This window comes from Phyllobates terribilis, unplaced genomic scaffold (assembly GCF_046119375.1).
Source record: "Phyllobates terribilis strain yellow unplaced genomic scaffold, ASM4611937v1 Scaffold_11__3_contigs__length_659146591, whole genome shotgun sequence".
Lineage (NCBI taxonomy): Eukaryota > Metazoa > Chordata > Amphibia > Anura > Dendrobatidae > Phyllobates > Phyllobates terribilis.
The window spans coordinates 610088961-610115750 of record NW_027362771.1 but is presented as its reverse complement, the minus strand read 5'-3'; the positions used below and the strand labels follow the sequence as shown (position 1 = coordinate 610115750).

Sequence of the window (26790 nt, the reverse complement as noted above, 5' to 3'; positions counted from 1 at the left end):
TTCTGCTGCTTTCCAGTAAGTCACCCTAGTGATGGATTCATAGCTACACTGCTCTGCACTGCTGTATAATGTCTTCCTTGCTGCTGCTTCTGATTATCTGTTACGTACAGGCTGGGGTGTAGGAATCCTTCATGTTTGAGTGTCCTGTATGTGGGAGATCATAGCAAGTAATCTATACCACCTAATTCAGTGATATCTAAAAATTAGCGGATGAGCCAACAAAGGAAAGATTAGTTAAATATCTGGATACAAGTCATATGTTTTGCAAAATGGTGCCCCAGAGTCAATGTAAAAACAAATCCCTGATAACTACGTTGCTCATGCATAATAACATATGTATTTTTGTCTAATTAGATATACAATGTTTTCTGCCACTTATATCATTAGCAAATTTCTGATTTAAATAAGGTTGTACATCCGTATGAGGTAGCGTGGCCGAGCGGTCTAAGGCGCTGGATTAAGGCTCCAGTCTCTCTCGAGGCGTGGGTTCAAATCCCATCGCAGCCATTATTTATTTGGATCTAATTTTTACCAAAAATTAGAAAACAGTTGAGGAAGTAAAGGGGATTAAGAATTTAGGAGGCAGCGTTAATTCTATCCTATACTTTTGAACTACAAAAGGTGGAAAACCTGTGAAAACTAAGATTTTAAGATTGGACTGTAGAAAGGGAGTTTTTAATGGACTCAGTAAAAAGGAAGGAAAGGTAGAATGTTTTAAAGGAAAAAATGTCCAGAAAGGATGGGAGATTTTGCTAAATTAAATTCTCACTGCACAATCAGTAACAATCCCGAAAAGAAGGAAGAATGGAAAGCATTTATGGAGACCAGGATGGCTAAATACTGAAATGAAAAGCTTGATAAAAAGGAACAAAGAAATGAATATCAAATGAAAAGAAGGGTTCATATCTAAAGAATATAATGCTGTCTGCAGGGAAAGCTGGGCTAGCATTAGAAGAGCTAAAGCCAGTAATGAAGTGAGGCTTGCAAGAGAGACCAAAAGCAATAAGAAAGGATTTTGGAAGTAAGTCAAAAGTTAAAGAAAAGCCAAAGATGCTATAGGATTTTTAAAGGATGAAAAGGGTAAAGTGGTCAATAATGATGTTGAGAAGACTGAACTTTTAAATTCCTGTTTTGCTTCTGTGTTCTCTAAGAAAGCAAATGTAACATCAAGTGATCTTCACTGTGCTGTAGAAGAAAAGGAACATGTGAGCAAGTCATACATAACAATACGGCATATGAATAGTCATGTTGGCTTTAGGCATCAGAATTAATTACATAATTTACCATCTATGTTACATCGATGTCAGTTCAATCAATGATCAACGATTCTCAAAATTTGACAATATCAATCTTGGTCAAATGAAGTCTAACTGCTAGCTCATATCCCTGCTGCCTTTTTAGGATTATTAATACAGGATGAGCAGAGTGATTAGCAAACATAAACAGAGCCATGCTGCTTCTGCTGCTTTCCAGTAAGTCACCCAAGTGATGGATTCATAGCTACACTGCTCTGCACTGCTGTATAATGTCTTCCTTGCTGCTGCTTCTGATTATCTGTTACGTACAGGCAGGGGTGTAGGAATCCTTCATGTTTGAGTGTCCTGTATGTGGGAGATCATAGCAAGTAATCTATACCACCTAATTCAGTGATATCTAAAAATTAGAAATTGAGCCAACAGAGGAAAGATTAGTTAAATATCTGGATACAAGTCATATGTTTTGCAAAATGGTGCCCCAGAGTCAATGTACAAACAAATCCCTAATAATTACGTTGCTCATGCATAATAACATTTGTATTTTTGTCTAATTAGATATACAATGTTTTCTGCCACTTATATCATTAGCAAATATCTGATTTAAATAAGTTTGATCATCCGTATGAGGTAGTGTGGCCGAGCGGTCTAAGGCGCTTGATTAAGGCTCCAGTCTCTCTGGAGGCGTGGGTTCAAATCCCACTGCTGCCATTTTTTATTTGGATCTAATTTTTACCAAAAATTAGGAAACAGTTGAGGAAGTAAAGGGGATTGAGAATTTAGGAGACAGCGGTAATTCTATCCTATACTTTTGAACTACAAAAGGTGGAAAACCTGCGAAAACTGAGATTTTAAGATTGGACTGTAGAAAGGCAGTTTTTAATGGACTCAGTAAAAAGGAAGGAAAAGTAGGATGTTCTAAAGGAAAGAAATGTCCAGGAAGGATGGGAGATTTTGCTAAATTAAATTCTCACTGCACAATCAGTAACAATCCCAAAAAGAAGGAAGAATGGAAAGCATTTATGGAGACCAGGATGACTGAATACTGAACTTAAAAGCTTGCTAAAAAGGAACAAAGAAATGAATATCAAATGAAAAGAAGGGTTCATATCTAAAGAAGAATATAATGCTGTCTGCAGGGAAAGGTGGGCTAGCGGTAGAAGAGCTAAAGCCAGTAATGAAGTGAGGCTTGCAAGAGAGACCAAAAGCAATAAGAAAGGATTTTGGAAGTAAGTCAAAAGTTAAAGAAAAGCCAAAGATGCTATAGGATTTTTAAAGGATGAAAAGGGTAAAGTGGTCAATAATGATGTTGAGAAGACTAAACTTTTAAATTCCTGTTTTGCTTCTGTGTTCTCTAAGAAAACAAATGTAACATCAAGTGATCTTCACTGTGCTGTAGAAGAAAAGGAACATGTGAGCAAGTCATACATAACAATACGGCATATGAATAGTCATGTTGGCTTTAGGCATCAGAATTAATTACATAATTTACCATCTATGTTACATCCATGTCAGTTCAATCAATGATCAACGATTCTCAAAATTTGCCAAAATCAATCTTGGTCAAATGAAGTCGAACTGCTAGCTCATATCCCTGCTGCCTTTTTAGGATTATCAATACAGGATGAGCAGAGTGATTAGCAAACATAAACAGAGACATGCTGCTTCTGCTGCTTTCCAGTAAGTCACCCTAGTGATGGATTCATAGCTACACTGCTCTGCACTGCTGTATAATGTCTTCCTTGCTGCTGCTTCTGATTATCTGTTACGTACAGGCTGGGGTGTAGGAATCCTTCATGTTTGAGTGTCCTGTATGTGGGAGATCATAGCAAGTAATCTATACCACCTAATTCAGTGATATCTAAAAATTAGCGGATGAGCCAACAAAGGAAAGATTAGTTAAATATCTGGATACAAGTCATATGTTTTGCAAAATGGTGCCCCAGAGTCAATGTAAAAACAAATCCCTGATAACTACGTTGCTCATGCATAATAACATATGTATTTTTGTCTAATTAGATATACAATGTTTTCTGCCACTTATATCATTAGCAAATTTCTGATTTAAATAAGTTTGTACATCCGTATGAGGTAGCGTGGCCGAGCGGTCTAAGGTGCTGGATTAAGGCTCCAGTCTCTCTCGAGGCGTGGGTTCAAATCCCATCACAGCCATTATTTATTTGGATCTAATTTTTACCAAAAATTAGAAAACAGTTGAGGAAGTAAAGGGGATTAAGAATTTAGGAGGCAGCGTTAATTCTATCCTATACTTTTGAACTACAAAAGGTGGAAAACCTGTGAAAACTAAGATTTTAAGATTGGACTGTAGAAAGGGAGTTTTTAATGGACTCAGTAAAAAGGAAGGAAAGGTAAAATGTTATAAAGGAAAAAATGTGCAGAAAGGATGGGAGATTTTGCTAAATTAAATTCTCACTGCACAATCAGTAACAATCCCGAAAAGAAGGAAGAATGGAAAGCATTTATGGAGACCAGGATGGCTGAATACTGAAATGAAAAGCTTGATAAAAAGGAACAAAGAAATGAATATCAAATGAAAAGAAGGGTTCATATCTAAAGAATATAATGCTGTCTGCAGGGAAAGCTGGGCTAGCATTAGAAGAGCTAAAGCCAGTAATGAAGTGAGGCTTGCAAGAGAGACCAAAAGCAATAAGAAAGGATTTTAGAAGTAAGTCAAAAGTTAAAGAAAAGCCAAAGATGCTATAGGATTTTTAAAGGATGAAAAGGGTAAAGTGGTCAATAATGATGTTGAGAAGACTGAACTTTTAAATTCCTGTTTTGCTTCTGTGTTCTCTAAGAAAGCAAATGTAACATCAAGTGATCTTCACTGTGCTGTAGAAGAAAAGGAACATGTGAGCAAGTCATACATAACAATACGGCATATGAATAGTCATGTTGGCTTTAGGCATCAGAATTAATTACATAATTTACCATCTATGTTACATCGATGTCAGTTCAATCAATGATCAACGATTCTCAAAATTTTTCAATATCAATCTTGGTCAAATGAAGTCTAACTGCTAGCTCATATCCCTGCTGCCTTTTTAGGATTATTAATACAGGATGAGCAGAGTGATTAGCAAACATAAACAGAGCCATGCTGCTTCTGCTGCTTTCCAGTAAGTCACCCAAGTGATGGATTCATAGCTACACTGCTCTGCACTGCTGTATAATGTCTTCCTTGCTGCTGCTTCTGATTATCTGTTACGTACAGGCAGGGGTGTAGGAATCCTTCATGTTTGAGTGTCCTGTATGTGGGAGATCATAGCAAGTAATCTATACCACCTAATTCAGTGATATCTAAAAATTAGAAATTGAGCCAACAGAGGAAAGATTAGTTAAATATCTGGATACAAGTCATATGTTTTGCAAAATGGTGCCCCAGAGTCAATGTACAAACAAATCCCTAGAATTACGTTTCTCATGCATAATAACATTTGTATTTTTGTCTAATTAGATATACAATGTTTTCTGCCACTTATATCATTAGCAAATATCTGATTTAAATAAGTCTGAACATCCGTATGAGGTAGTGTGGCCGAGCGGTCTAAGGCGCTGGATTAAGGCTCCAGTCTCTCTGGAGGCGTGGGTTCAAATCCCACCGCTGCCATTATTTATTTGGAACTAATTTTTACCAAAAATTAGGAAACAGTTGAGGAAGTAAAGGGGATTGAGAATTTAGAAGACAGCGGTAATTCTATCCTATACTTTTGAACTACAAAAGGTGGAAAACCTGCGAAAACTGAGATTTTAAGATTGGACTGTAGAAAGGCAGTTTTTAATGGACTCAGTAAAAAGGAAGGAAAAGTAGGATGTTCTAAAGGAAAGAAATGTCCAGGAAGGATGGGAGATTTTGCTAAATTAAATTCTCACTGCACAATCAGTAACAATCCCAAAAAGAAGGAAGAATGGAAAGCATTTATGGAGACCAGGATGGCTGAATACTGAACTTAAAAGCTTGCTAAAAAGGAACAAAGAAATGAATATCAAATGAAAAGAAGGGTTCATTTCTAAAGAAGAATATAATGCTGTCTGCAGGGAAAGGTGGGCTAGCGGTAGAAGAGCTAAAGCCAGTAATGAAGTGAGGCTTGCAAGAGAGACCAAAAGCAATAAGAAAGGATTTTGGAAGTAAGTCAAAAGTTAAAGAAAAGCCAAAGATGCTATAGGATTTTTAAAGGATGAAAAGGGTAAAGTGGTCAATAATGATGTTGAGAAGACTAAACTTTTAAATTCCTGTTTTGCTTCTGTGTTCTCTAAGAAAGCAAATGTAACATCAAGTGATCTTCACTGTGCTGTAAAAGAAAAGGAACATGTGAGCAAGTCATACATAAGATTATGGCATATGAATAGTCATGTTGGCTTTAGGCATCAGAATTAATTACATAATTTACCATCTATGTTACATCAATGTCAGTTCAATCAGTGATCAACGATTCTCAAAATTTGCCAAAATCAATCTTGGTCAAATGAAGTCTAACTGCTAGCTCATATCCCTGCTGCCTTTTTAGGATTATCAATACAGGATGAGCAGAGTGATTAGCAAACATAAACAGAGCCATGCTGCTTCTGCTGCTTTCCAGTAAGTCACCCTAGTGATGAACTCATAGCTACACTGCTCTGCACTGCTGTATAATGTCTTCCTAGCTGCTGCTTCTGATTATCTGTTACGTACAGGCAGCGGTGTAGGAATCCTTCATGTTTGAGTGTCCTGTATGTGGGAGATCATAGCAAGTAATCTATACCACCTAATTTAGTGATATCTAAAAATTAGCGGTTGAGCCAACAGAGGAAAGATTAGTTAAATATCTGCATACAAGTCATATGTTTTGCAAAATGGTGCCCCAGAGTCAATGTACAAATAAATCCCTGATAATTGCGTTGCTCATGCATAATAACATTTGTATTTTTGTCTAATTAGTTATACAATGTTTTCCGCAACTTATATCATTAGCAAATTTCTGATTTAAATAAGTTTGAACAACCATATGAGGTAGCGTGGCCGAGCGGTCTAAGGCGCTGGATTAAGGCTCCAGTCTCTCTGGAGGCGTGGGTTCAAATCCCACCACTGCCATTATTTATTTGGATCTAATTTTTACCAAAAATTAGGAAACAGTTGAGGAAGTATAGGGGGTTGAGAATTTAGGAGGCAGCAGTAATTTTATCCTATACTTTTGAACTACAAAAGGTGGAAAACCTGCGAAAACTGAGATTTTAAGATTGGACTGTAGAAAGGCAGTTTTTAATGGACTCAGTAAAAAGGAAGGAAAAATAGGATGTTCTAAAGGAAAGAAATGTCCAGGAAGGATGGGGGATTTTGCTAAATTAAATTCTCACTGCACAATCAGTAACAATCCCAAAAAGAAGGAAGAATGGAAAGCATTTATGGAGACCAGAATGTCTGAATACTGAACTTAAAAGCTTGCTAAAAAGGAACAAAGAAATGAATATCAAATGAAAAGAAGGGTTCATATCTAAAGAAGAATATAATGCTGTCTGCAGGGAAAGGTGGGCTAGCGTTAGAAGAGCTAAAGCCAGTAATGAAGTGAGGCTTGCAAGAGAGACCAAAAGCAATAAGAAAGGATTTTGGAAGTAAGTCAAAAGTTAAAGAAAAGCCAAAGATGCTATAGGATTTTTAAAGGATGAAAAGGGTAAAGTGGTCAATAATGATGTTGAGAAGACTGAACTTTTAAATTCCTGTTTTGCTTCTGTGTTCTCTAAGAAAGCAAATGTAACATCAAGTGATCTTCACTGTGCTGTAGAAGAAAAGGAACATGTGAGCAAGTCATACATAAGAATACGGCATATGAATAGTCATGTTGGCTTTAGGCATCAGAATTAGTTACATAATTTACCATCTATGTTACATCGATGTCAGTTCAATCAATGATCAACGATTCTTAAAATTTGCCAAAATCAATCTTGGTCAAATGAAGTCTAACTGCTAGCTCATATCCCTGCTGCCTTTTTAGGATTATCAATACAGGATGAGCAGAGTGATTAGCAAACATAAACAGAGCCATGCTGCTTCTGCTGCTTTCCAGTAAGTCACCCTAGTGACGAACTCATTGCTACACTGCTCTGCACTACTGTATAATGTCTTACTTACTGCTGCTTCTGATTATCTGTTACGTACAGGCAGGGGTGTAGGAATCCTTCATTTTTGAGTGTCCTGTATGTGGGAGATCATAGCAAGTAATCTATACCACCTAATTCAGTGATATCTAAAAATTAGCGGTTGAGCCAACAGAGGAAAGATTAGTTAAATATCTGGATACAAGTCATATGTTTTGCAAAATGGTGCCCCAGAGTCAATGTACAAACAAATCGCTGATAATTACGTTGCTCATGCATAATAACATTTGTATTTTTCTCTAATTAGATATACAATGTTTTCTGCCACTTATATCATTAGCAAATATCTAATTTAAATAAGTTTGAACATCCGTATGAGGTATTGTGGCCGAGCGGACTAAGGCGCTGGATTAAGGCTCCAGTCTCTCTGGAGGCGTGGGTTCAAATCCCACCGCTGCCTTTATTTATTTGGATCTAATTTTTACCAAAAATTAGGAAACAGTTGAGGAAGTAAAGGGGATTGAGAATTTAGGATACAGCGTTAATTCTATCCTATACTTTTGAACTACAAAAGGTGGAAAACCTGCGAAAACTGAGATTTTAAGATTGGACTGTAGAAAGGCAGATTTTAATGGACTCAGTAAAAAGGAAGGAAAGGTAGGATGTTCTAAAGGAAAGTAATGTCCAGGAAGGATGGGAGATTTGCTAAATTAAATTCTCACTGCACAATCAGTAACAATCCCAAAAAGAAGGAAGAATGGAAAGCATTTATGGAGACCAGGATGGCTGAATACTGAACTTAAAAGCTTGCTAAAAAGGAACAAAGAAATGAATATCAAATGGAAAGAAGAATATAATGCTGTCTGCAGGGAAAGTTGGGCTAGCAATAGAAGAGCTAAAGCCAGTAATGAAGTGAGGCTTGCAAGAGAGACCAAAGGTAATAAGAAAGGTTTTTGGAAGTAAGTCAAAAGTTAAAGAAAAGCCAAAGATGCTATAGGATTTTTAAAGGATGAAAAGGGTAAAGTGGTCAATAATGATGTTGAGAAAACTGAACTTTTAAATTCCTATTTTGCTTCTGTGTTCTCTAAGAAAGCAAATGTAACATCAAGTGATCTTCACTGTGCTGTAGAAGAAAAGGAACATGTGAGCAAGTCATACATAACAATACGGCATATGAATAGTCATGTTGGCTTTAGGCATCAGAATTAATTACATAATTTACCATCTATGTTACATCCATGTCAGTTCAATCAATGATCAACCATTCTCAAAATTTGCCAAAATCAATCTTGGTCAAATGAAGTCTAACTGCTAGCTCATATCCCTGCTGCCTTTTTAGGATTATCAATACAGGATGAGCAGAGTGATTAACAAACATAAACAGAGCCATGCTGCTTCTGCTGCTTTCCAGTAAGTCACCCTAGTGATGGATTCATAGCTACACTGCTCTGCACTGCTGTATAATGTCTTCCTTGCTGCTGCTTCTGATTATCTGTTACGTACAGGCTGGGGTGTAGGAATCCTTCATGTTTGAGTGTCCTGTATGTGGGAGATCATAGCAAGTAATCTATACCACCTAATTCAGTGATATCTAAAAATTAGCGGATGAGCCAACAAAGGAAAGATTAGTTAAATATCTGGATACAAGTCATATGTTTTGCAAAATGGTGCCCCAGAGTCAATGTAAAAACAAATCCCTGATAACTACGTTGCTCATGCATAATAACATATGTATTTTTGTCTAATTAGATATACAATGTTTTCTGCCACTTATATCATTAGCAAATTTCTGATTTAAATAAGTTTGTACATCCGTATGAGGTAGCGTGGCCTAGCGGTCTAAGGCGCTGGATTAAGGCTCCAGTCTCTCTCGAGGCGTGGGTTCAAATCCCATCGCAGCCATTAATTATTTGGATCTAATTTTTACCAAAAATTAGAAAACAGTTGAGGAAGTAAAGGGGATTAAGAATTTAGGAGGCAGCGTTAATTCTATCCTATAATTTTGAACTACAAAAGGTGGAAAACCTGTGAAAACTAAGATTTTAAGATTGGACTGTAGAAAGGGAGTTTTTAATGGACTCAGTAAAAAGGAAGGAAAGGTAGAATGTTATAAAGGAAAAAATGTCCAGAATGGATGGGAGATTTTGCTAAATTAAATTCTCACTGCACAATCAGTAACAATCCCGAAAAGAAGGAAGAATGGAAAGCATTTATGGAGACCAGGATGGCTAAATACTGAAATGAAAAGCTTGATAAAAAGGAACAAAGAAATGAATATCAAATGAAAAGAAGGGTTCATATCTAAAGAATATAATGCTGTCTGCAGGGAAAGCTGGGCTAGCATTAGAAGAGCTAAAGCCAGTAATGAAGTGAGGCTTGCAAGAGAGACCAAAAGCAATAAGAAAGGATTTTGGAAGTAAGTCAAAAGTTAAAGAAAAGCTAAAGATGCTATAGGATTTTTAAAGGATGAAAAGGGTAAAGTGGTCAATAATGATGTTGAGAAGACTGAACTTTTAAATTCCTGTTTTGCTTCTGTGTTCTCTAAGAAAGCAAATGTAACATCAAGTGATCTTCACTGTGCTGTAGAAGAAAAGGAACATGTGAGCAAGTCATACATAACAATACGGCATATGAATAGTCATGTTGGCTTTAGGCATCAGAATTAATTACATAATTTACCATCTATGTTACATCGATGTCAGTTCAATCAATGATCAACGATTCTCAAAATTTGACAATATCAATCTTGGTCAAATGAAGTCTAACTGCTAGCTCATATCCCTGCTGCCTTTTTAGGATTATTAATACAGGATGAGCAGAGTGATTAGCAAACATAAACAGAGCCATGCTGCTTCTGCTGCTTTCCAGTAAGTCACCCAAGTGATGGATTCATAGCTACACTGCTCTGCACTGCTGTATAATGTCTTCCTTGCTGCTGCTTCTGATTATCTGTTACGTACAGGCAGGGGTGTAGGAATCCTTCATGTTTGAGTGTCCTGTATGTGGGAGATCATAGCAAGTAATCTATACCACCTAATTCAGTGATATCTAAAAATTAGAAATTGAGCCAACAGAGGAAAGATTAGTTAAATATCTGGATACAAGTCATATGTTTTGCAAAATGGTGCCCCAGAGTCAATGTACAAACAAATCCCTAATAATTACGTTGCTCATGCATAATAACATTTGTATTTTTGTCTAATTAGATATACAATGTTTTCTGCCACTTATATCATTAGCAAATATCTGATTTAAATAAGTTTGATCATCCGTATGAGGTAGTGTGGCCGAGCGGTCTAAGGCGCTGGATTAAGGCTCCAGTCTCTCTGGAGGCGTGGGTTCAAATCCCACTGCTGCCATTTTTTATTTGGATCTAATTTTTACCAAAAATTAGGAAACAGTTGAGGAAGTAAAGGGGATTGAGAATTTAGGAGACAGCGGTAATTCTATCCTATACTTTTGAACTACAAAAGGTGGAAAACCTGCGAAAACTGAGATTTTAAGATTGGACTGTAGAAAGGCAGTTTTTAATGGACTCAGTAAAAAGGAAGGAAAAGTAGGATGTTCTAAAGGAAAGAAATGTCCAGGAAGGATGGGAGATTTTGCTAAATTAAATTCTCACTGCACAATCAGTAACAATACCAAAAAGAAGGAAGAATGGAAAGCATTTATGGAGACCAGGATGGCTGAATACTGAACTTAAAAGCTTGCTAAAAAGGAACAAAGAAATGAATATCAAATGAAAAGAAGGGTTCATATCTAAAGAAGAATATAATGCTGTCTGCAGGGAAAGGTGGGCTAGCGGTAGAAGAGCTAAAGCCAGTAATGAAGTGAGGCTTGCAAGAGAGACCAAAAGCAATAAGAAAGGATTTTGGAAGTAAGTCAAAAGTTAAAGAAAAGCCAAAGATGCTATAGGATTTTTAAAGGATGAAAAGGGTAAAGTGGTCAATAATGATGTTGAGAAGACTAAACTTTTAAATTCCTGTTTTGCTTCTGTGTTCTCTAAGAAAGCAAATGTAACATCAAGTGATCTTCACTGTGCTGTAGAAGAAAAGGAACATGTGAGCAAGTCATACATAACAATACGGCATATGAATAGTCATGTTGGCTTTAGGCATCAGAATTAATTACATAATTTACCATCTATGTTACATCCATGTCAGTTCAATCAATGATCAACGATTCTCAAAATTTGCCAAAATCAATCTTGGTCAAATGAAGTCGAACTGCTAGCTCATATCCCTGCTGCCTTTTTAGGATTATCAATACAGGATGAGCAGAGTGATTAGCAAACATAAACAGAGACATGCTGCTTCTGCTGCTTTCCAGTAAGTCACCCTAGTGATGGATTCATAGCTACACTGCTCTGCACTGCTGTATAATGTCTTCCTTGCTGCTGCTTCTGATTATCTGTTACGTACAGGCTGGGGTGTAGGAATCCTTCATGTTTGAGTGTCCTGTATGTGGGAGATCATAGCAAGTAATCTATACCACCTAATTCAGTGATATCTAAAAATTAGCGGATGAGCCAACAAAGGAAAGATTAGTTAAATATCTGGATACAAGTCATATGTTTTGCAAAATGGTGCCCCAGAGTCAATGTAAAAACAAATCCCTGATAACTACGTTGCTCATGCATAATAACATATGTATTTTTGTCTAATTAGATATACAATGTTTTCTGCCACTTATATCATTAGCAAATTTCTGATTTAAATAAGTTTGTACATCCGTATGAGGTAGCGTGGCCGAGCGGTCTAAGGTGCTGGATTAAGGCTCCAGTCTCTCTCGAGGCGTGGGTTCAAATCCCATCACAGCCATTATTTATTTGGATCTAATTTTTACTAAAAATTAGAAAACAGTTGAGGAAGTAAAGGGGATTAAGAATTTAGGAGGCAGCGTTAATTCTATCCTATACTTTTGAACTACAAAAGGTGGAAAACCTGTGAAAACTAAGATTTTAAGATTGGACTGTAGAAAGGGAGTTTTTAATGGACTCAGTAAAAAGGAAGGAAAGGTAAAATGTTATAAAGGAAAAAATGTCCAGAAAGGATGGGAGATTTTGCTAAATTAAATTCTCACTGCACAATCAGTAACAATCCCGAAAAGAAGGAAGAATGGAAAGCATTTATGGAGACCAGGATGGCTGAATACTGAAATGAAAAGCTTGATAAAAAGGAACAAAGAAATGAATATCAAATGAAAAGAAGGGTTCATATCTAAAGAATATAATGCTGTCTGCAGGGAAAGCTGGGCTAGCATTAGAAGAGCTAAAGCCAGTAATGAAGTGAGGCTTGCAAGAGAGACCAAAAGCAATAAGAAAGGATTTTAGAAGTAAGTCAAAAGTTAAAGAAAAGCCAAAGATGCTATAGGATTTTTAAAGGATGAAAAGGGTAAAGTGGTCAATAATGATGTTGAGAAGACTGAACTTTTAAATTCCTGTTTTGCTTCTGTGTTCTCTAAGAAAGCAAATGTAACATCAAGTGATCTTCACTGTGCTGTAGAAGAAAAGGAACATGTGAGCAAGTCATACATAACAATACGGCATATGAATAGTCATGTTGGCTTTAGGCATCAGAATTAATTACATAATTTACCATCTATGTTACATCGATGTCAGTTCAATCAATGATCAACGATTCTCAAAATTTTTCAATATCAATCTTGGTCAAATGAAGTCTAACTGCTAGCTCATATCCCTGCTGCCTTTTTAGGATTATTAATACAGGATGAGCAGAGTGATTAGCAAACATAAACAGAGCCATGCTGCTTCTGCTGCTTTCCAGTAAGTCACCCAAGTGATGGATTCATAGCTACACTGCTCTGCACTGCTGTATAATGTCTTCCTTGCTGCTGCTTCTGATTATCTGTTACGTACAGGCAGGGGTGTAGGAATCCTTCATGTTTGAGTGTCCTGTATGTGGGAGATCATAGCAAGTAATCTATACCACCTAATTCAGTGATATCTAAAAATTAGAAATTGAGCCAACAGAGGAAAGATTAGTTAAATATCTGGATACAAGTCATATGTTTTGCAAAATGGTGCCCCAGAGTCAATGTACAAACAAATCCCTAGAATTACGTTTCTCATGCATAATAACATTTGTATTTTTGTCTAATTAGATATACAATGTTTTCTGCCACTTATATCATTAGCAAATATCTGATTTAAATAAGTTTGAATATCCGTATGAGGTAGTGTGGCCGAGCGGTCTAAGGCGCTGGATTAAGGCTCCAGTCTCTCTGGAGGCGTGGGTTCAAATCCCACCGCTGCCATTATTTATTTGGATCTAATTTTTACCAAAAATTAGGAAACAGTTGAGGAAGTAAAGGGGATTGAGAATTTAGAAGACAGCGGTAATTCTATCCTATACTTTTGAACTACAAAAGGTGGAAAACCTGCGAAAACTGAGATTTTAAGATTGGACTGTAGAAAGGCAGTTTTTAATGGACTCAGTAAAAAGGAAGGAAAAGTAGGATGTTCTAAAGGAAAGAAATGTCCAGGAAGGATGGGAGATTTTGCTAAATTAAATTCTCACTGCACAATCAGTAACAATCCCAAAAAGAAGGAAGAATGGAAAGCATTTATGGAGACCAGGATGGCTGAATACTGAACTTAAAAGCTTGCTAAAAAGGAACAAAGAAATGAATATCAAATGAAAAGAAGGGTTCATTTCTAAAGAAGAATATAATGCTGTCTGCAGGGAAAGGTGGGCTAGCGGTAGAAGAGCTAAAGCCAGTAATGAAGTGAGGCTTGCAAGAGAGACCAAAAGCAATAAGAAAGGATTTTGGAAGTAAGTCAAAAGTTAAAGAAAAGCCAAAGATGCTATAGGATTTTTAAAGGATGAAAAGGGTAAAGTGGTCAATAATGATGTTGAGAAGACTAAACTTTTAAATTCCTGTTTTGCTTCTGTGTTCTCTAAGAAAGCAGATGTAACATCAAGTGATCTTCACTGTGCTGGAGAAGAAAAGGAACATGTGAGCAAGTCATACATAAAAATACGGCATATGAATAGTCATGTTGGCTTTAGGCATCAGAATTAATTACATAATTTACCATCTATGTTACATCCATGTCAGTTCAATCAATGATCAACGATTCTCAAAATTTGCCAAAATCAATCTTGGTCAAATGAAGTCGAACTGCTAGCTCATATCCCTGCTGCCTTTTTAGGATTATCAATACAGGATGAGCAGAGTGATTAGCAAACATAAACAGAGACATGCTGCTTCTGCTGCTTTCCAGTAAGTCACCCTAGTGATGGATTCATAGCTACACTGCTCTGCACTGCTGTATAATGTCTTCCTTGCTGCTGCTTCTGATTATCTGTTACGTACAGGCTGGGGTGTAGGAATCCTTCATGTTTGAGTGTCCTGTATGTGGGAGATCATAGCAAGTAATCTATACCACCTAATTCAGTAATATCTAAAAATTAGCAGATGAGCCAACAAAGGAAAGATTAGTTAAATATCTGGATACAAGTCATATGTTTTGCAAAATGGTGCCCCAGAGTCAATGTAAAAACAAATCCCTGATAACTACGTTGCTCATGCATAATAACATATGTATTTTTGTCTAATTAGATATACAATGTTTTCTGCCACTTATATCATTAGCAAATTTCTGATTTAAATAAGTTTGTACATCCGTATGAGGTAGCGTGGCCGAGCGGTCTAAGGCGCTGGATTAAGGCTCCAGTCTCTCTCGAGGCGTGGGTTCAAATCCCATCGCAGCCATTATTTATTTGGATCTAATTTTTACCAAAAATTAGAAAACAGTTGAGGAAGTAAAGGGGATTAAGAATTTAGGAGGCAGCGTTAATTCTATCCTATACTTTTGAACTACAAAAGGTGGAAAACCTGTGAAAACTAAGATTTTAAGATTGGACTGTAGAAAGGGAGTTTTTAATGGACTCAGTAAAAAGGAAGGAAAGGTAGAATGTTATAAAGGAAAAAATGTCCAGAAAGGATGGGAGATTTTGCTAAATTAAATTCTCACTGCACAATCAGTAACAATCCCGAAAAGAAGGAAGAATGGAAAGCATTTATGGAGACCAGGATGGCTGAATACTGAAATGAAAAGCTTGATAAAAAGGAACAAAGAAATGAATATCAAATGAAAAGAAGGGTTCATATCTAAAGAATATAATGCTGTCTGCAGGGAAAGCTGGGCTAGCATTAGAAGAGCTAAAGCCAGTAATGAAGTGAGGCTTGCAAGAGAGACCAAAAGCAATAAGAAAGGATTTTAGAAGTAAGTCAAAAGTTAAAGAAAAGCCAAAGATGCTATAGGATTTTTAAAGGATGAAAAGGGTAAAGTGGTCAATAATGATGTTGAGAAGACTGAACTTTTAAATTCCTGTTTTGCTTCTGTGTTCTCTAAGAAAGCAAATGTAACATCAAGTGATCTTCACTGTGCTGTAGAAGAAAAGGAACATGTGAGCAAGTCATACATAACAATACGGCATATGAATAGTCATGTTGGCTTTAGGCATCAGAATTAATTACATAATTTACCATCTATGTTACATCGATGTCAGTTCAATCAATGATCAACGATTCTCAAAATTTTTCAATATCAATCTTGGTCAAATGAAGTCTAACTGCTAGCTCATATCCCTGCTGCCTTTTTAGGATTATTAATACAGGATGAGCAGAGTGATTAGCAAACATAAACAGAGCCATGCTGCTTCTGCTGCTTTCCAGTAAGTCACCCAAGTGATGGATTCATAGCTACACTGCTCTGCACTGCTGTATAATGTCTTCCTTGCTGCTGCTTCTGATTATCTGTTACGTACAGGCAGGGGTGTAGGAATCCTTCATGTTTGAGTGTCCTGTATGTGGGAGATCATAGCAAGTAATCTATACCACCTAATTCAGTGATATCTAAAAATTAGAAATTGAGCCAACAGAGGAAAGATTAGTTAAATATCTGGATACAAGTCATATGTTTTGCAAAATGGTGCCCCAGAGTCAATGTACAAACAAATCACTAGAATTACGTTTCTCATGCATAATAACATTTGTATTTTTGTCTAATTAGATATACAATGTTTTCTGCCACTTATATCATTAGCAAATATCTGATTTAAATAAGTTTGAACATCCGTATGAGGTAGTGTGGCCGAGCGGTCTAAGGCGCTGGATTAAGGCTCCAGTCTCTCTGGAGGCGTGGGTTCAAATCCCACCGCTGCCATTATTTATTTGGATCTAATTTTTACCAAAAATTAGGAAACAGTTGAGGAAGTAAAGGGGATTGAGAATTTAGGAGACAGCGGTAATTCTATCCTATACTTTTGAACTACAAAAGGTGGAAAACCTGCGAAAACTGAGATTTTAAGATTGGACTGTAGAAAGGCAGTTTTTAATGGACTCAGTAAAAAGGAAGGAAAAGTAGGATGTTCTAAAGGAAAGAAATGTCCAGGAAGGATGGGAGATTTTGCTAAATTAAATTCTCACTGCACAATCAGTAACAATCCCAAAAAGAAGGAAGAATTGAAAGCATTTATGGAGACCAGGATGGCTGAATACTGAACTTAAAAGCTTGCTAAAAAGGAACAAAGAAATGAATATCAAATGAAAAGAAGGGTTCATATCTAAAGAAGAATATAATGCTGTCTGCAGGGAAAGGTGGGCTAGCGGTAGAAGAGCTAAAGCCAGTAATGAAGTGAGGCTTGCAAGAGAGACCAAAAGCAATAAGAAAGGATTTTGGAAGTAAGTCAAAAGTTAAAGAAAAGCCAAAGATGCTATAGGATTTTTAAAGGATGAAAAGGGTAAAGTGGTCAATAATGATGTTGAGAAGACTAAACTTTTAAATTCCTGTTTTGCTTCTGTGTTCTCTAAGAAAGCAAATGTAACATCAAGTGATCTTCACTGTGCTGTAGAAGAAAAGGAACATGTGAGCAAGTCATACATAAGATTATGGCATATGAATAGTCATGTTGGCTTTAGGCATCAGAATTAATTACATAATTTACCATCTATGTTACATCAATGTCAGTTCAATCAGTGATCAACGATTCTCAAAATTTGCCAAAATCAATCTTGGTCAAATGAAGTCTAACTGCTAGCTCATATCCCTGCTGCCTTTTTAGGATTATCAATACAGGATGAGCAGAGTGATTAGCAAACATAAACAGAGCCATGCTGCTTCTGCTGCTTTCCAGTAAGTCACCCTAGTGATGAACTCATAGCTACACTGCTCTGCACTGCTGTATAATGTCTTCCTTGCTGCTGCTTCTGATTATCTGTTACGTACAGGCAGCGGTGTAGGAATCCTTCATGTTTGAGTGTCCTGTATGTGGGAGATCATAGCAAGTAATCTATACCACCTAATTTAGTGATATCTAAAAATTAGCGGTTGAGCCAACAGAGGAAAGATTAGTTAAATATCTGCATACAAGTCATATGTTTTGCAAAATGGTGCCCCAGAGTCAATGTACAAACAAATCCCTGATAATTGCGTTGCTCATGCATAATAACATTTGTATTTTTGTCTAATTAGTTATACAATGTTTTCCGCAACTTATATCATTAGCAAATTTCTGATTTAAATAAGTTTGAACATCCTTATGAGGTAGCGTGGCCGAGCGGTCTAAGGCGCTGGATTAAGGCTCCAGTCTCTCTGGAGGCGTGGGTTCAAATCCCACCACTGCCATTATTTATTTGGAACTAATTTTTACCAAAAATTAGGAAACAGTTGAGGAAGTATAGGGGGTTGAGAATTTAGGAGGCAGCAGTAATTTTATCCTATACTTTTGAACTACAAAAGGTGGAAAACCTGCGAAAACTGAGATTTTAAGATTGGACTGTAGAAAGGCAGTTTTTAATGGACTCAGTAAAAAGGAAGGAAAAATAGGATGTTCTAAAGGAAAGAAATGTCCAGGAAGGATGGGGGATTTTGCTAAATTAAATTCTCACTGCACAATCAGTAACAATCCCAAAAAGAAGGAAGAATGGAAAGCATTTATGGAGACCAGAATGTCTGAATACTGAACTTAAAAGCTTGCTAAAAAGGAACAAAGAAATGAATATCAAATGAAAAGAAGGGTTCATATCTAAAGAAGAATATAATGCAGTCTGCAGGGAAAGGTGGGCTAGCGTTAGAAGAGCTAAAGCCAGTAATGAAGTGAGGCTTGCAAGAGAGACCAAAAGCAATAAGAAAGGATTTTGGAAGTAAGTCAAAAGTTAAAGAAAAGCCAAAGATGCTATAGGGTTTTTAAAGGATGAAAAGGGTAAAGTGGTCAATAATGATGTTGAGAAGACTGAACTTTTAAATTCCTGTTTTGCTTCTGTTTTCTCTAAGAAAGCAAATGTAACATCAAGTGATCTTCACTGTGCTGTAGAAGAAAAGGAACATGTGAGCAAGTCATACATAAGAATACGGCATATGAATAGTCATGTTGGCTTTAGGCATCAGAATTAGTTACATAATTTACCATCTATGTTACATCGATGTCAGTTCAATCAATGATCAACGATTCTCAAAATTTGCCAAAATCAATCTTGGTCAAATGAAGTCTAACTGCTAGCTCATATCCCTGCTGCCTTTTTAGGATTATCAATACAGGATGAGCAGAGTGATTAGCAAACATAAACAGAGCCATGCTGCTTCTGCTGCTTTCCAGTAAGTCACCCTAGTGACGAACTCATTGCTACACTGCTCTGCACTACTGTATAATGTCTTACTTACTGCTGCTTCTGATTATCTGTTACGTACAGGCAGGGGTGTAGGAATCCTTCATTTTTGAGTGTCCTGTATGTGGGAGATCATAGCAAGTAATCTATACCACCTAATTCAGTGATATCTAAAAATTAGCGGTTGAGCCAACAGAGGAAAGATTAGTTAAATATCTGGATACAAGTCATATGTTTTGCAAAATGGTGCCCCAGAGTCAATGTACAAACAAATCGCTGATAATTACGTTGCTCATGCATAATAACATTTGTATTTTTCTCTAATTAGATATACAATGTTTTCTGCCACTTATATCATTAGCAAATATCTAATTTAAATAAGTTTGAACATCCGTATGAGGTAGTGTGGCCGAGAAGTCTAAGGTGCTGGATTAAGGCTCCAGTCTCTCTGGAGGCGTGGGTTCAAATCCCACCGCTGCCTTTATTTATTTGGATCTAATTTTTACCAAAAATTAGGAAACAGTTGAGGAAGTAAAGGGGATTGAGAATTTAGGATACAGCGTTAATTCTATCCTATACTTTTGAACTACAAAAGGTGGAAAACCTGCGAAAACTGAGATTTTAAGATTGGACTGTAGAAAGGCAGATTTTAATGGACTCAGTAAAAAGGAAGGAAAGGTAGGATGTTCTAAAGGAAAGTAATGTCCAGGAAGGATGGGAGATTTTGCTAAATTAAATTCTCACTGCACAATCAGTAACAATCCCAAAAAGAAGGAAGAATGGAAAGCATTTATGGAGACCAGGATGGCTGAATACTGAACTTAAAAGCTTGCTAAAAAGGAACAAAGAAATGAATATCAAATGGAAAGAAGAATATAATGCTGTCTGCAGGGAAAGTTGGGCTAGCAATAGAAGAGCTAAAGCCAGTAATGAAGTGAGGCTTGCAAGAGAGACCAAAGGCAATAAGAAAGGTTTTTGGAAGTAAGTCAAAAGTTAAAGAAAAGCCAAAGATGCTATAGGATTTTTAAAGGATGAAAAGGGTAAAGTGGTCAATAATGATGTTGAGAAAACTGAACTTTTAAATTCCTATTTTGCTTCTGTGTTCTCTAAGAAAGCAAATGTAACATCAAGTGATCTTCACTGTGCTGTAGAAGAAAAGGAACATGTGAGCAAGTCATACATAACAATACGGCATATGAATAGTCATGTTGGCTTTAGGCATCAGAATTAATTACATAATTTACCATCTATGTTACATCCATGTCAGTTCAATCAATGATCAACCATTCTCAAAATTTGCCAAAATCAATCTTGGTCAAATGAAGTCTAACTGCTAGCTCATATCCCTGCTGCCTTTTTAGGATTATCAATACAGGATGAGCAGAGTGATTAGCAAACATAAACAGAGCCATGCTGCTTCTGCTGCTTTCCAGTAAGTCACCCTAGTGATGGATTCATAGCTACACTGCTCTGCACTGCTGTATAATGTCTTCCTTGCTGCTGCTTCTGATTATCTGTTACGTACAGGCTGGGGTGTAGGAATCCTTCATGTTTGAGTGTCCTGTATGTGGGAGATCATAGCAAGTAATCTATACCACCTAATTCAGTGATATCTAAAAATTAGCGGATGAGCCAACAAAGGAAAGATTAGTTAAATATCTGGATACAAGTCATATGTTTTGGAAAATGGTGCCCCAGAGTCAATGTAAAAACAAATCCCTGATAACTACGTTGCTCATGCATAATAACATATGTATTTTTGTCTAATTAGATATACAATGTTTTCTGCCACTTATATCATTAGCAAATTTCTGATTTAAATAAGTTTGTACATCCGTATGAGGTAGCGTGGCCTAGCGGTCTAAGGCGCTGGATTAAGGCTCCAGTCTCTCTCGAGGCGTGGGTTCAAATCCCATCGCAGCCATTATTTATTTGGATCTAATTTTTACCAAAAATTAGAAAACAGTTGAGGAAGTAAAGGGGATTAAGAATTTAGGAGGCAGCGTTAATTCTATCCTATACTTTTGAACTACAAAAGGTGGAAAACCTGTGAAAACTAAGATTTTAAGATTGGACTGTAGAAAGGGAGTTTTTAATGGACTCAGTAAAAAGGAAGGAAAGGTAGAATGTTATAAAGGAAAAAATGTCCAGAAAGGATGGGAGATTTTGCTAAATTAAATTCTCACTGCACAATCAGTAACAATCCCGAAAAGAAGGAAGAATGGAAAGCATTTATGGAGACCAGGATGGCTAAATACTGAAATGAAAAGCTTGATAAAAAGGAACAAAGAAATGAATATCAAATGAAAAGAAGGGTTCATATCTAAAGAATATAATGCTGTCTGCAGGGAAAGCTGGGCTAGCATTAGAAGAGCTAAAGCCAGTAATGAAGTGAGGCTTGCAAGAGAGACCAAAAGCAATAAGAAAGGATTTTGGAAGTAAGTCAAAAGTTAAAGAAAAGCCAAAGATGCTATAGGATTTTTAAAGGATGAAAAGGGTAAAGTGGTCAATAATGATGTTGAGAAGACTGAACTTTTAAATTCCTGTTTTGCTTCTGTGTTCTCTAAGAAAGCAAATGTAACATCAAGTGATCTTCACTGTGCTGTAGAAGAAAAGGAACATGTGAGCAAGTCATACATAACAATACGGCATATGAATAGTCATGTTGGCTTTAGGCATCAGAATTAATTACATAATTTACCATCTATGTTACATCGATGTCAGTTCAATCAATGATCAACGATTCTCAAAATTTGACAATATCAATCTTGGTCAAATGAAGTCTAACTGCTAGCTCATATCCCTGCTGCCTTTTTAGGATTATTAATACAGGATGAGCAGAGTGATTAGCAAACATAAACAGAGCCATGCTGCTTCTGCTGCTTTCCAGTAAGTCACCCAAGTGATGGATTCATAGCTACACTGCTCTGCACTGCTGTATAATGTCTTCCTTGCTGCTGCTTCTGATTATCTGTTACGTACAGGCAGGGGTGTAGGAATCCTTCATGTTTGAGTGTCCTGTATGTGGGAGATCATAGCAAGTAATCTATACCACCTAATTCAGTGATATCTAAAAATTAGAAATTGAGCCAACAGAGGAAAGATTAGTTAAATATCTGGATACAAGTCATATGTTTTGCAAAATGGTGCCCCAGAGTCAATGTACAAACAAATCCCTGATAATTGCGTTGCTCATGCATAATAACATTTGTATTTTTGTCTAATTAGTTATACAATGTTTTCCGCAACTTATATCATTAGCAAATTTCTGATTTAAATAAGTTTGAACATCCATATGAGGTAGCGTGGCCGAGCGGTTTAAGGCGCTGGATTAAGGCTCCAGTCTCTCTGGAGGCGTGGGTTCAAATCCCACCACTGCCATTATTTATTTGGATCTAATTTTTACCAAAAATTAGGAAACAGTTGAGGAAGTATAGGGGGTTGAGAATTTAGGAGGCAGCAGTAATTCTATCCTATACTTTTGAACTACAAAAGGTGGAAAACCTGCGAAAACTGAGATTTTAAGATTGGACTGTAGAAAGGCAGTTTTTAATGGACTCAGTAAAAAGGAAGGAAAAATAGGATGTTCTAAAGGAAAGAAATGTCCAGGAAGGATGGGGGATTTTGCTAAATTAAATTCTCACTGCACAATCAGTAACAATCCCAAAAAGAAGGAAGAATGGAAAGCATTTATGGAGACCAGAATGTCTGAACACTGAACTTAAAAGCTTGCTAAAAAGGAACAAAGAAATGAATATCAAATGAAAAGAAGGGTTCATATCTAAAGAAGAATATAATGCTGTCTGCAGGGAAAGGTGGGCTAGCGTTAGAAGAGCTAAAGCCAGTAATGAAGTGAGGCTTGCAAGAGAGACCAAAAGCAATAAGAAAGGATTTTGGAAGTAAGTCAAAAGTTAAAGAAAAGCCAAAGATGCTATAGGGTTTTTAAAGGATGAAAAGGGTAAAGTGGTCAATAATGATGTTGAGAAGACTGAACTTTTAAATTCCTGTTTTGCTTCTGTGTTCTCTAAGAAAGCAAATGTAACATCAAGTGATCTTCACTGTGCTGTAGAAGAAAAGGAACATGTGAGCAAGTCATACATAAGAATACGGCATATGAATAGTCATGTTGGCTTTAGGCATCAGAATTAATTACATAATTTACCATCTATGTTACATCGATGTCAGTTCAATCAATGATCAACGATTCTCAAAATTTGCCAAAATCAATCTTGGTCAAATGAAGTCTTACTGCTAGCTCATATCCCTGCTGCCTTTTTAGGATTATCAATACAGGATGAGCAGAGTGATTAGCAAACATAAACAGAGCCATGCTGCTTCTGCTGCTTTCCAGTAAGTCACCCTAGTGACGAACTCATTGCTACACTGCTCTGCACTACTGTATAATGTCTTACTTGCTGCTGCTTCTGATTATCTGTTACGTACAGGCAGGGGTGTAGGAATCCTTCATTTTTGAGTGTCCTGTATGTGGGAGATCATAGCAAGTAATCTATACCACCTAATTCAGTGATATCTAAAAATTAGCGGATGAGCCAACAGAGGAAAGATTAGTTAAATATCTGGATACAAGTCATATGTTTTGCAAAATGGTGCCCCAGAGTCAATTTACAAACAAATCCCTGATAATTACGTTGCTCATGCATAATAACATTTGTATTTTTCTCTAATTAGATATACAATGTTTTCTGCCACTTATATCATTAGCAAATATCTAATTTAAATAAGTTTGAACATCCGTATGAGGTAGTGTGGCCGAGTGGTCTAAGGCGCTGGATTAAGGCTCCAGTCTCTCTGGAGGCGTGGGTTCAAATCCCACCGCTGCCTTTATTTATTTGGATCTAATTTTTACCAAAAATTAGGAAACAGTTGAGAAAGTAAAGGGGATTGAGAATTTAGGAGACAGCGTTAATTCTATCCTATACTTTTGAACTACAAAAGGTGGAAAACCTGCGAAAACTGAGATTTTAAGATTGGACTGTAGAAAGGCAGTTTTTAATGGACTCAGTAAAAAGGAAGGAAAGGTAGGATGTTCTAAAGGAAAGTAATGTCCAGGAAGGATGGGAGATTTTGCTAAATTAAATTCTCACTGCACAATCAGTAACAATCCCAAAAAGAAGGAAGAATGGAAAGCATTTATGGAGACCAGGATGGCTGAATACTGAACTTAAAAGCTTGCTAAAAAGGAACAAAGAAATGAATATCAAATGGAAAGAAGAATATAATGCTGTCTGCAGGGAAAGTTGGGCTAGCAATAGAAGAGCTAAAGCCAGTAATGAAGTGAGGCTTGCAAGAGAGACCAAAGGCAATAAGAAAGGTTTTTGGAAGTAAGTCAAAAGTTAAAGAAAAGCCAAAGATGCTATAGGATTTTTAAAGGATGAAAAGGGTAAAGTGGTCAATAATGATGTTGAGAAAACTGAACTTTTAAATTCCTATTTTGCTTCTGTGTTCTCTAAGAAAGCATATGTAACATAAAGTGATCTTCACTGTGCTGTAGAAGAAAAGGAACATGTGAGCAAGTCATACATAAGAATACAGCATATGAATAGTCATGTTGGCTTTAGGCATCAGAATTAATTACATAATTTACCATCTATGTTACATCGATGTCAGTTCAATCAGTGATCAACGATTCTCAAAATTTGCCAAAATCAATCTTGGTCAAATGAAGTCTAACTGCTAGCTCATATCCCTGCTGCCTTTTTAGGATTATCAATACAGGATGAGCAGAGTGATTAGCAAACATAAACAGAGCCATGCTGCTTCTGCTGCTTTCCAGTAAGTCACCCTAGTGATGAACTCATAGCTACACTGCTCTGCACTGCTGTATAATGTCTTCCTTGCTGCTGCTTCTGATTATCTGTTACGTACAGGCAGCGGTGTAGGAATCCTTCATGTTTGAGTGTCCTGTATGCGGGAGATCATAGCAAGTAATCTATACCACCTAATTTAGTGATATCTAAAAATTAGCGGTTGAGCCAACAGAGGAAAGATTAGTTAAATATCTGGATACAAGTCATATGTTTTGTAAAATGGTGCCCCAGAGTCAATGTACAAACAAATCCCTGATAACTGCGTTGCTCATGCATAATAACATTTGTATTTTTGTCTAATTAGTTATACAATGTTTTCTGCAACTTATATCATTAGCAAATTTCTGATTTAAATAAGTTTGAACATCTGTATGAGGTAGCGTGGCTGAGCGGTCTAAGGCGCTGGATTAAGGTTCCAGTCTCTCTGGAGGCGTGGGTTCAAATCCCACTGCTGCCATTATTTATTTGGATCTAATTTTTACCAAAAATTAGGAAACAGTTAAGGAAGTAAAGGGGATTGAGAATTTAGGAGACAGCGGTAATTCTATCCTATACTTTTGAACTACAAAAGGTGGAAAACCTGCGAAAACTGAGATTTTAAGATTGGACTGTAGAAAGGCAGTTTTTAATGGACTCAGTAAAAAGGAAGGAAAAGTAGGATGTTCTAAAGGAAAGAAATGTCCAGGAAGGATGGGAGATTTTGCTAAATTAAACTCTCACTGCACAATCAGTAACAATCCCAAAAAGAAGGAAGAATGGAAAGCATTTATGGAGACCAGGATGGCTGAATACTGAACTTAAAAGCTTGCTAAAAAGGAACAAAGAAATGAATATCAAATGGAAAGAAGAATATAATGCTGTCTGCAGGGAAAGTTGGGCTAGCAATAGAAGAGCTAAAGCCAGTAATGAAGTGAGGCTTGCAAGAGAGACCAAAGGCAATAAGAAAGGTTTTTGGAAGTAAGTCAAAAGTTAAAGAAAAGCCAAAGATGCTATAGGATTTTTAAAGGATGAAAAGGGTAAATTGGTCAATAATGATGTTGAGAAAACTGAACTTTTAAATTCCTATTTTGCTTCTGTGTTCTCTAAGAAAGCATATGTAACATCAAGTGATCTTCACTGTGCTGTAGAAGAAAAGGAACATGTGAGCAAGTCATACATAAGAATACAGCATATGAATAGTCATGTTGGCTTTAGGCATCAGAATTAATTACATAATTTACCATCTATGTTACATCGATGTCAGTTCAATCAGTGATCAACGATTCTCAAAATTTGCCAAAATCAATCTTGGTCAAATGAAGTCTAACTGCTAGCTCATATCCCTGCTGCCTTTTTAGGATTATCAATACAGGATGAGCAGAGTGATTAGCAAACATAAACAGAGCCATGCTGCTTCTGCTGCTATCCAGTAAGTCACCCTAGTGATGAACTCATAGCTACACTGCTCTGCACTGCTGTATAATGTCTTCCTTGCTGCTGCTTCTGATTATCTGTTACGTACAGGCAGCGGTGTAGGAATCCTTCATGTTTGAGTGTCCTGTATGTGGGAGATCATAGCAAGTAATCTATACCACCTAATTTAGTGATATCTAAAAATTAGCGGTTGAGCCAACAGAGGAAAGATTAGTTAAATATCTGCATACAAGTCATATGTTTTGCAAAATGGTGCCCCAGAGTCAATGTACAAACAAATCCCTGATAATTGCGTTGCTCATGCATAATAACATTTGTATTTTTGTCTAATTAGTTATACAATGTTTTCCGCAACATATATCATTAGCAAATTTCTGATTTAAATAAGTTTGAACATCCGTATGAGGTAGCGTGGCCGAGCGGTCTAAGGCGCTGGATTAAGGTTCCAGTCTCTCTGGAGGCGTGGTTTCAAATCCCACCACTGCCATTATTTATTTGGATCTAATTTTAACCAAAAATTAGGAAACAGTTGAGGAAGTATAGGGGGTTGAGAATTTAGGAGGCAGCAGTAA

At 36.8% G+C, this 26790-nt stretch overlaps 17 non-coding genes across 17 annotated transcripts; all 17 read left to right on the top strand.

Annotated features, from left to right (window-relative positions):
- Positions 1 to 425: 425 nt before the first annotated feature.
- Positions 426 to 507, top strand: TRNAL-AAG (transfer RNA leucine (anticodon AAG)). Its single transcript has one exon. It is a non-coding gene; the product is annotated as a tRNA-Leu (tRNA).
- A 1375-nt stretch (positions 508 to 1882) lies between these two features.
- Positions 1883 to 1964, top strand: TRNAL-AAG (transfer RNA leucine (anticodon AAG)). Its single transcript has one exon. It is a non-coding gene; the product is annotated as a tRNA-Leu (tRNA).
- Positions 1965 to 4799: 2835 nt separating this feature from the next.
- TRNAL-AAG (transfer RNA leucine (anticodon AAG)) lies at positions 4800 to 4881 on the top strand. The gene has a single exon. It is a non-coding gene; the product is annotated as a tRNA-Leu (tRNA).
- Positions 4882 to 6260: 1379 nt separating this feature from the next.
- TRNAL-AAG (transfer RNA leucine (anticodon AAG)) lies at positions 6261 to 6342 on the top strand. Its single transcript has one exon. It is a non-coding gene; the product is annotated as a tRNA-Leu (tRNA).
- Positions 6343 to 7721: 1379 nt separating this feature from the next.
- On the top strand, positions 7722 to 7803 carry TRNAL-AAG (transfer RNA leucine (anticodon AAG)). The gene has a single exon. It is a non-coding gene; the product is annotated as a tRNA-Leu (tRNA).
- Positions 7804 to 9163: 1360 nt separating this feature from the next.
- Positions 9164 to 9245, top strand: TRNAL-AAG (transfer RNA leucine (anticodon AAG)). Its single transcript has one exon. It is a non-coding gene; the product is annotated as a tRNA-Leu (tRNA).
- Positions 9246 to 10620: 1375 nt separating this feature from the next.
- TRNAL-AAG (transfer RNA leucine (anticodon AAG)) lies at positions 10621 to 10702 on the top strand. Its single transcript has one exon. It is a non-coding gene; the product is annotated as a tRNA-Leu (tRNA).
- Positions 10703 to 13537: 2835 nt separating this feature from the next.
- Positions 13538 to 13619, top strand: TRNAL-AAG (transfer RNA leucine (anticodon AAG)). The gene has a single exon. It is a non-coding gene; the product is annotated as a tRNA-Leu (tRNA).
- A 1379-nt stretch (positions 13620 to 14998) lies between these two features.
- On the top strand, positions 14999 to 15080 carry TRNAL-AAG (transfer RNA leucine (anticodon AAG)). Its single transcript has one exon. It is a non-coding gene; the product is annotated as a tRNA-Leu (tRNA).
- Positions 15081 to 16454: 1374 nt separating this feature from the next.
- Positions 16455 to 16536, top strand: TRNAL-AAG (transfer RNA leucine (anticodon AAG)). The gene has a single exon. It is a non-coding gene; the product is annotated as a tRNA-Leu (tRNA).
- A 1379-nt stretch (positions 16537 to 17915) lies between these two features.
- On the top strand, positions 17916 to 17997 carry TRNAL-AAG (transfer RNA leucine (anticodon AAG)). The gene has a single exon. It is a non-coding gene; the product is annotated as a tRNA-Leu (tRNA).
- Positions 17998 to 19376: 1379 nt separating this feature from the next.
- TRNAL-AAG (transfer RNA leucine (anticodon AAG)) lies at positions 19377 to 19458 on the top strand. The gene has a single exon. It is a non-coding gene; the product is annotated as a tRNA-Leu (tRNA).
- A 1361-nt stretch (positions 19459 to 20819) lies between these two features.
- TRNAL-AAG (transfer RNA leucine (anticodon AAG)) lies at positions 20820 to 20901 on the top strand. The gene has a single exon. It is a non-coding gene; the product is annotated as a tRNA-Leu (tRNA).
- A 1375-nt stretch (positions 20902 to 22276) lies between these two features.
- TRNAL-AAG (transfer RNA leucine (anticodon AAG)) lies at positions 22277 to 22358 on the top strand. Its single transcript has one exon. It is a non-coding gene; the product is annotated as a tRNA-Leu (tRNA).
- A 1379-nt stretch (positions 22359 to 23737) lies between these two features.
- On the top strand, positions 23738 to 23819 carry TRNAL-AAG (transfer RNA leucine (anticodon AAG)). The gene has a single exon. It is a non-coding gene; the product is annotated as a tRNA-Leu (tRNA).
- Positions 23820 to 25180: 1361 nt separating this feature from the next.
- Positions 25181 to 25262, top strand: TRNAL-AAG (transfer RNA leucine (anticodon AAG)). Its single transcript has one exon. It is a non-coding gene; the product is annotated as a tRNA-Leu (tRNA).
- A 1361-nt stretch (positions 25263 to 26623) lies between these two features.
- TRNAL-AAG (transfer RNA leucine (anticodon AAG)) lies at positions 26624 to 26705 on the top strand. The gene has a single exon. It is a non-coding gene; the product is annotated as a tRNA-Leu (tRNA).
- The last annotated feature ends 85 nt before the right edge of the window (positions 26706 to 26790 follow it).